The sequence below is a fragment of the Leptonychotes weddellii genome, chromosome 3 (assembly GCF_054177405.1).
Source record: "Leptonychotes weddellii isolate Sample4059 chromosome 3, ASM5417740v2, whole genome shotgun sequence".
Classification (NCBI taxonomy): domain Eukaryota; kingdom Metazoa; phylum Chordata; class Mammalia; order Carnivora; family Phocidae; genus Leptonychotes; species Leptonychotes weddellii.
Genome location: NC_138371.1, coordinates 67063155 through 67072912, shown reverse-complemented (window position 1 = coordinate 67072912; position 9758 = coordinate 67063155). Strand labels below are relative to the sequence as shown.

At 36.1% G+C, this 9758-nt stretch overlaps 1 long non-coding RNA gene across 1 annotated transcript; it reads right to left on the bottom strand.

Moving 5' to 3' along the window:
- Positions 1-6152: 6152 nt before the first annotated feature.
- On the bottom strand, positions 6153-8831 carry LOC145720797 (uncharacterized). Its single transcript, XR_014144006.1, has 3 exons — positions 8505-8831; positions 7578-7642; positions 6153-7364 (listed from the first exon to the last, which is right to left on the bottom strand). It is a non-coding gene; the product is annotated as an uncharacterized LOC145720797 (long non-coding RNA).
- Between the last annotated feature and the right edge of the window lie 927 nt (positions 8832-9758).

Below are 9758 nucleotides of genomic sequence, written 5' to 3'. Positions count from 1 at the left end.
GCTCTATTTTCTGGGTGATACACACTGGGGAGGGTATGTGCTATGGTGAGTGCTGTGAATTGTGTAAGACTATTGAATCACAGACCAGTACCTCTGAAACAAATAATACATTATATGTTAAAAAAAAAAAAGAAGAAGAAGAAGATAGCAGCAGGGGAAGAATGAAGGGGTGGATATCGGAGGGGGAGACAAACCATGAGAGACGATGGACTCTGAAAAACAAACTGAGGGTTCTAGAGGGGAGGGGGGTGGGGGAATGGGTTAGCCTGGTGATGGGTATTAAAGAGGGCACGTTCTGCATGGAGCTCTGGGTATTATATGCAAACAATGAATCATGGAACAGTACATCAAAAACTAATGGTGTAATGTATGGTGATTAACATAACATAATAAAAAATAAAGAAAGAAAGAAGTTTATCTCCATCAAAAAAAAAAGAATTTAAATAAAAAAATTGAAATAAAAAATAAAAAATATCTTCAAGCTGCACATTTAAGAGCTGTGCATTTTGCTATATGTTAATTAGACCTCAATTTTTTTTTAGAAAAAGAAGAATTGTCCTTGGTTGTCAGAGAAAGCATTTGGTGGGTAAAAACAACAACAACAACAACAACAAACAAACATTTAAATTATGTTTTATTGACAAAATAATCAAATCTCATCACCCATGATATCTCATGTGCCCCCCACACACACACACACACTCATGTCTCACACCTGATTAACCAGAAGCCTAAAGTTACAAGGGTCTTGAAATTTATCACACCTGATAAAATAAAGTCTGAATAACAATATTAATACAGTTTAGTTCTTGGTCTTCAAAAAAATAATAATGTTAGTTAACATTTATTGAGTGCTTACTATGTGCTGAGGAATATAGGACTTAGCATGCATCAACTCATTTAATCTTTACAATAACCCTAGAATATTGGTACTATTATTATTCCATATTACAGATAAAAAACTGAAACACAGTACATTGTCTAAGTTATATTCAATCTAGGCAGACTGGCTCTAGCACTGTGTTTTTTACCACTTTACTATATAGTCTCTCAACAAAAATGACCATTTCCATTGAAATCCAAATTTACATGAGAACTATAACATTGTCTTTTTATTGAGAAACTTGGGTTTGCTTCTTCCACACTCAGGTCTTCATTTGGTCTCTAGAGTGTACTTCCTAAATATGCAGTCAATATTTGGCAATTTAACTAAAGCACACATGGGACATGACACCAAAAGCACAGCAACAAAAGCAAAAGTAGACAAACGGGACTACATCAAACTAAAAAACTTCTGTATGGCAAAGCAAATAATCAACAGAGTGAAAGGCAACCTACAGAATGGGAAAAAATATTTGCAAACCATATATTGGATAAGGAATTAATATCCAAAATATATAAGGCACTCCTAAAACTCAATGGCAAAAGAACAGCAACAACAACAAAACAAACATCCCAATCAAAAAACGGGCAAAGGACTTGAATAGATGTTTCTCCAAAGAAGACATACACATGACTAACTGGAATATGAAAAGATACTCAGCATTACTAATTAATGGGGAAATGTAAATAAAAACCACAATAAGATATCACCTCACACTTACTAGGATGGCCATTATTTAAAAAAAAGATAATAAATATTGGTGATGATGTGGAGAAATTGAAACTCTTGCACACTGTTGGTGGGAAAGCAAAATAGCTCAGCCACTATGGAAAACAGTATGGAGGTTTCTTAAGAAGTTAAAAATAGGGCGCCTGGGTGGCTCAGATGGTTAAGAGTCTGCCTTCGGCTCAGGTCATGATCCCAGGGTCCTGGGATTGAGTCCCGCATCGGGCTTCCCGCTCCTTGGGAGCCTGCTTCTCCCTCTGTTTCTCTCTGTCTCTCATGAATAAATAAATAAAATCTTTAAAAAAAAAAAAAAAAGAAGTTAAAAATAGAACTATTATACAATCCAGCAGTTCCTTTTCTGGATATGTATTTAAAAGAATTGAATTCTGCACTTCCATGTTCATTGTACCATTATTCACAATATCCAAGCTATGGAAACAACTTAAATGTTTACTGATGAATAAATGGATAAAGAAAATGTGGTATATCCATACACGGAATACTATTCAGCCTTTAAAAAGAAGGCAATCCTGCCATGTGTAACAACATGGACGAACCTGGAGAACATTACGCTAAGTGAAATAAGCCAGTCACCGAAAGACAAATATTGCATGATTCCATTTATATGAGGTATCTAAAATAGTTAAACTCATTGAAACAGAGACTAGAATAGTGGTTGCCAGGATCTGCAGGGAAAGGAAAAGGAAGAGTTGCTGTACAAAGGATATAAAAGTTTAGTTATGCAAAATGAGTGAGTTCTAGAGATCTGCTGTACAACTTTGTTTATAGTTTATAAAGTGTGTATTGTACACTTAAAAATGTGTTAAGAGAATAGATTTCATGTTCAATGTTCTTACCACAATAATAAAAAAAAAAAGAAACAGAAGCTCTCATCACACAACATAAAATTAGATCATTCCATTTACTCAAAGCTTTATATCTCATCCTTCGATGTTCAATAATCTGCTAAACTATAGTAGGCAAATTCTTTTTTATCTCATTCTTCCTTTATTTAACTCCTGATCATATTTTATCTATAAAGAAGCTCAGAATAAAAATAATAATAAAAAAAATAAAGTTAAAGCCCACAGGTGAATCAGGAGAAATTATGTAACCAATAACATTTAGTCAATCCTTAGAGGCCTGTCTCAAATGTCACTTCCTCTGCAAAGTATTCCCTAAATCCCAAAGGTGGATGAATCTCTCCTTCCTCTCTGTTCTTATAGTTCTATGGCTGAGTTATGTTAGCATTTAGTACACTGAAATATTATATTTCTAAGTCTATATAAGGGGAAATGTGTCATAACAAGCCTTGTATCCCAGAGTTTAGCAAACCTGGCATACAGTAGGTGCTCAATACATATTTGATTGCTGAAGGAATGAAAACACTTTTAGAGGTGCTTGGAAACTTTATGTTATGTTGTATATAAAATAGCATCCTCAAGTTGATTATATAGAAACTGAAATTGACAAGTACATTAAGATTAAGCAATGGTTGGTTGCTAATTAGCAGTCTGTTGTAATAGCCCTTGCATTTGTTTGGTTACTAAGCACAAATTCTTTCAGAAAAACAAGTGATTTTTTAAGTCATTGACATAATTTTTTCAATATAGTCCTCCATAGGTTCTTGCAAAACCCAGCCCCACCAATAATCTTGAGGAATCTATTAATATGTTTCTCATTTTAATTTCTCCAGTACTTGACAGATTAAAACATTTTATAATTCTGATTTCCTATTCCATGCAACAATCAAAATATTTGTATTTAGTGCTTTTTAAAATTCTGGTATAATTAACCTACAGTGTCATATTAGTTTCAGGTGTACAGTAGAGTGATTCAACAATTCTATACATTACTCAGTGCTCATCATGATAACTGTACTCTTAATCCCTTCCACCTATTTCACCCATCCCCACCCCCACCTTCCCTCTAGTAACCACCAGTTTGTTCTCCATAGTTAAGAGTCTGGGTTTTTTGTTGTTTGTCTCTGTTTTTCTTTGCCCATTTGTTTTGTTTCTAAATTCTACATATGTTGGAAATCATATGGTATTTGTCTTTCTCTGACTGACTTACTTCACTTAGCATTATACCCTGTGGGTCCATCCATGTTGTTGCAAATGGCAATATTTCATTCTTTTATGACTAATATTCCGTTGTATACATACAACATCTTCTTTACCTATTCATCTATGGATGGACACTTGGGTTGCTTCCATATCTTGTCTATTGTAAATAATGTTGCAATTTGAGTTCTGGATATTACCTTATACCATTCTACCAAATGCCTTTGAGAATTACTGGGGCTGTACATCTGCTACCATGCTCAGCCCCTGGCTGATCTTTTGAACCAGTTACAGCCCTCTTCCTTGCACCTTCTGAAACTCAACACATTCTCAAGACAGTCATTACTAAATAACCAGATGAGCCTAAGCAGTATTTCTAATGACCAAGATTTATTTGCCCATACCATTGGTCTGCCTTCCAAGCCATGATTTTCCAATCATTGCCTCTTTCATACATACCTGAACCACCTAATGAATCTGAATCTGAAAAGCTACAACAGTTATCAAGGTCTTCCTTGGTCCCAGGCCTTGAAGTTTCCCCTGCCCTTTGAGTTCTTGTAGATCTCAAGGCCTGGATCTCTAGCCTGAACTCTGAGCTACTTGCATTCCTCTCTTCATGAGTATTTTTTCTTCTCATGACATGGCATTGAGAATATTTGGTTCTTCAACTCAAGCTACTAAGATCTTACACAGTGGACTTCAGTAAGCACAATTCCCTATGCTTCTGAATCTTCAGGAAAAAAAAAAAAGGAAAAGGGAAAAAAAAGAGTGTGAATGCTCAGAAGACTCCTGTGAAATGTGGACATAAAAATCCAGGAAAGAATCCTGAGGTCCTACTGAATATAGTGTTCACCCTTTTCATTACCATATTATCCTTGTGAGTGCCAAATTTGTTAATGGTCATGATAGGGGCTGGGTCCCCAAGGAGTAACATATTCTCAAGAGTGGGTTCTTTGATGATGGGTAATACCTAAAAGATGTGATAATTAATATCTAAGATGTATAATATCCCCAACTGCAACTCTCCATTATTTCACTCATGTCTAAGTAGTATAAATCCAACTTACTATATACAACCTGAAATTCAAGAAGCATCCACCTTTGTTTATTGGCATAAATTAATGTAAAACGATTCATTTCAGGTCTGTAACAACACTTCTTGACTCTTCCTTCCCAGGGCACCTTTTCACTGAGAAAATCTTCTTCCCTTATCCCATGTGATTAAGACAGAGAGTGTCAAAATGGTCAAGTGGTCTAAGGCATCAGACTCAAGCTCTGCTTCCCATGTGATTAAGACTCAGTCAGTCATCCTCTGTTCATCATGATTCGTCCAAAAAGCAAGTACTTGGAGTCCTTCCCAGACACATCCTATGTACTAGGTGCTAAGAATGAAGGTTCTCTAATCTGAAACGGAAAGCTGTACCAGCCACATAAGACCCAAGTTGATGACTGTAACTCCCAGAGAAAAAGATAAATGCCTGATGACATTATCTGAGATATCTAAATCCATGCATACCTGATCCATTCTATACCTGACCTTGTCAATCACATTGGTCAACAGAATTTTTTTTTCTTTGCTTAAAATAGTTTCAAATGGGTTTTTGTCACCAGAAGGAACCTGACTAATATATACACATATATGAAATAAATATTATTTATATGACCTATGATCTCATTAAAATTTGAGAAACTCAAACTATATATTAAAATATGCTCACTGGAGCTGCCACTATGTTCCAACTTGCTGTATCTTAACTACTCGCCTAAGTTCCTACCACCCAAGACCTAAGCATAAGCTAAGAAACAAAAAGCAAGAACCATCTTAATTATTTCCTCCTCTGGTCTTGTCGCCACTTCCTTCTTGGGAGGTCTTCAGAGGTCTTCCTACCTCTGTTATATTACTCCTAAAGCCACTAACATCCCTACCGCTACATAGCATGTAGCCTCCTACTTTATATTTATATATAATGTCTTTCTCCTTGACTAAATTGTAAGATTCTTAAGGACAAAGACTCTCTTTCACACTACTTTGAGTCCCCCAAAGCTCAGAGATGAAGGTCTGTCTCGCAAGACTGTTGAATCACAGATCTGTACCTCTGAAACAAATAATGCAATATATTTTTAGAAAAAAAAAAAGAAGAAGAAGAAGATAGCAGGAGGGGAAGAATGAAGGGGGGGATATCGGAGGGGGAGACGAACCATGAGAGACGATGGACTCTGAAAAACAAACTGAGGGTCCTAGAGGGGAGGGGGGTGGGAGGATGGGTTAGCCTGGTGATGGGTATTAAAGAGGGCACGTTCTGCATGGAGCACTGGGTGTTATGCACAAACAATGAATCATGGAACACTACATCAAAAACTAATGATGTAATGTATGGTGATTAACATAACAATAAAAAATTTTTTAAAAACTCTTTTCTTGGGATTTTTAAAATCGTCACATAAAGTATTAATTTTCCATGGAAATTGCTTTAGTTATTTATTGTGATTCTGGAAGTTTCATTAGAGGCAGCAACTGCAAAGTGATTACTAAAACAGATTCTGAGTGAAAAATAGTTTGCTGCTATTGATGTGGGCTCAAGCTTACAATTCTATAGACTCAGCTTCTTCCAACTAAGCACACTCACTCATTAAATATTCTGGGCAATTGTCCATTTATTTACTTCTGTGCCATAAAGCCAGAATAACTTTGCAGAATCAAACATTCTGATGAATGACTTACAGTTAACCTGAAATCTCTTTATGCTCCACTCTCATCGTTAAAACCTTTTCTGAAATGTCTAAAGCTCCACCTTACAAAGATAGAACATAATTTTTATCTGAAAGAAAATACTATGGTGTCTTAAGGTTATCATTTGGAACATCAATTCTCTTTATCATTTAGAAATACAAAGTGTAGACCATGGGCCCAAATCTCTACCGGAATGTTTATTTTTATTTTAACTAAATTCCTGTTAGGGTTGTTATATTTGAATTTGTTTCTCTCACCTAGAAGTTGAGTGCAGAGAAAACCAATCAAATCAATTGAAGGATTTGCAGATCTACTATACTCTGTTTGGATGGAGTAAAAATTTCTGAATGAGTTTATTTTGTATACTATACTAAGTGTATAATCTCTTGTAATGCCTCAGTAAGCCAGAGTTGACACATGAAACACAAATTCTATTATGCTACAAATACATTGTGGAGACATAAATTTTCCAAGACAAGAAACAGTAGAATTTCCCCTGGAGTTAATTTGGTCAATGTTTCTATTTGTTATGGTGGGAGGAAGAGTAGACTTTCAGGAGTACATTTACTTTCCATGAGAAAGAGATTTGGAAAAGAATACCACAAAGAGAACAGGAGAGGAGAGTCCCACCTACAAATTTTTGGAAGCTGGAAAAGAGATGGATGACCTAGCAGACCCAAGAAACTAAGTGTTAAACTGGTAGTGAGGAGAGCAGAGAAGCAAATCATTTCACACTGCAGAATGCCCAAAGGCTCAAGAACTATGCACTAGGTACATCTAGAGATGGTATGAAGGTGGGGTTAAAATCAGGATGGTTGGTTCCAGTTCTGTTTAAGAAACAGTTTACTTCCAAGATTCCCCTCTCCCTCTTGGTAGAAGATAAGAGTTTATTCTCTGGAGAAGGTAAAATAGAAAGTCTGGCTAGGCAACTCTGGGCACAGTTGACAGTGGGTGTCCTAACCTGAAAAAAAAAAAAAAAACAGATGTGTAAAAGATTGCATATGAAATGTTGTGATTCTCAGCCTTTTGCCCCATTTGGATTCCTGAGTATTGGCAGCCTGTTATATACCCTCCAGGTCAAAGATTATAAAAGTTTTCTCTAGGGAATCTGACCAGCCAAAAATAAAAGTCATCAAGATAATGACATTGGAAGCTCTTTAATTAAATGCCTCACCCCATACACGGAGAGCTTTCAACTGGTTTCTCAGAGCTCCACTCTTACAGATAAACAGCAGACACCTGGAAAACAACTCTAATATGAATGCAGAGGTCAAAACCAACAAAAAAAAAATAAAACATAGAGGAAACAAAGAATTCACTTTCATGAAAAGAAAACAACACATGAGCTATAATTAATATCCAGAGAATTCAAAAACAAATGCTGTAACCATTGAATATGAACAGGGATATGTGTGTGCACACATGTGTGTGTATGGGTGTGTGCATATACACATACATATATATATTCAGAAACAACAATAAAAGTTCTTTGAAAATTTAAATGACAGAAGAAATGAAAAAGTCCAAAGAATCAAAAGGTAGAGTTGAGAGATTTTCTCAAAAATTCAAGCAATATGACACAGTATGGAAATAGGGAGAAAACAAGATTTCAGGAAAAAGCCAGATGGTCCAAAATCTGATTAACAGGTGCTCCAGAAAGGGAATACAAAACAAACAAACAAACAAAAAGAGAAGAGATAATCATGAAAAAATAATTTGAGGAACTTTTCCAAAACTGTTAATTTTCCAGACTAAATGGGCTCATGAAAATCTCAGCATGATGGAAGCAAAAAGACCTACACTGTATCAGACAACTCTTAGGTAATACATCAAATCCTCCTGGTCTCCCTTGTCTCTTGTTTCAGTCACTGCTATAACAACCAGATCTGCCAGGCTCCCACAAGCTTCACATATGTCTCACCTCAAGCCAGCACGGCATGCCTCTTGACTCCTGCCCCAAGTCTTTTCCATCGGCACTAAAGAGTGAGAAGCCCCAAAACTCTATTTGATATGCACACATGTACTTATTTTGAAGCTCAGAGCAAACCTTTCACCAGTAAGAAACGGGAGCTAATGGATAAACTTCTTTCCTTCCCCTTACCTGAAACAGATGATCCTGAGATGCATTCAATCCAAGAGGACAGCTCCATAATATTAAACCCATTAGTAACTCATCTTCATATTGGCTGTATTTCTTTTCTCCCTCACTCCTCTTATCTCTCACCATGATTTCTGGACTTGCACTACCAGTAAAATAACTGCAAATAAGATTTTGCCTCAAGTTCACTTTCTGGGAAACAATATAAAACATACTAAGATATATAATCATGAAATATTAGAACTTTAGAAATAAAGAAAAAAGTCCTAAGAGCTTCTGGAAAGAAAAAAAAAAGTAGTTCATAGGCAGAAGATCAAATATTACAACAGAAGAAAGCTAGAAGAGAGTGAGGCAAAGATTACCAAGGTCTTTTTTTTTTTTTTTAGATTTTATTTATTTATTTGCCAGAGAGAGAGCATGTGCACTAGCAGGAAGAGCAGCAAGCAGAGGGAGAAGCAGTTTCCCTGCTGAGCAAGGAGCCCCATGCGGGACTTGACCCCAGGACCCTGGGATCATGACCTGAATCGAAGGCAGACACTTAACTGACTGAGCCACCCAAGCATCCCTCCAAGTCCTGAGAAAACAATTTTTCAATATTTATATCTATAAACAGAGGCAAAAAAAGCATTTGATAAAAATTCAACATCCATTTATGAAAAAAAAATCTTAGCAAACAAGGAAATATTAATCAAATAAAAATATTTATAAAAATACGGGCACCTGGGTGGCTCGGTCAGTTAAGCATCTGCCTTTGGCTCAGGTCATGATCCCAGTGTCCTAGGATTGAGCCCCATGTCAGGCTCCTGGTTCAGTGGGGAGCCTGCTTCTGCCTCTCTCTCTGCCCTTGCTTGTGCTCCCTCTCTCATTCACTCTCTCTCAAACAAATAAAATATTTTTAAAAAATATTTATAAAATATAATTTGCAAAACTATCATATGCAGGTAAAATAAAGGCAAACAACTTCACAAAAAGCAAACAAATAATAAAACAAAACAAGCAAATAATAAAACAAAACAATAAAATAAAACAATACATCTCATGTATCCTTCTCTGGTAATTACCAGAGGATTTGCTCCACCAAAAATGAGGTGATAAACTAAGAAGAAAAAAAACATGGGATACAGGAAACAGGGAACCTAATCTAAGAGACAGGTAAAGGTAACCCTAAGATGATGATTAAAGAGATGTCAGGAAGAAGGTTGCACATAGAGCTCAGATGATAACAAAACCAGATTAGATCCTCTAAGCTCTAGAAAC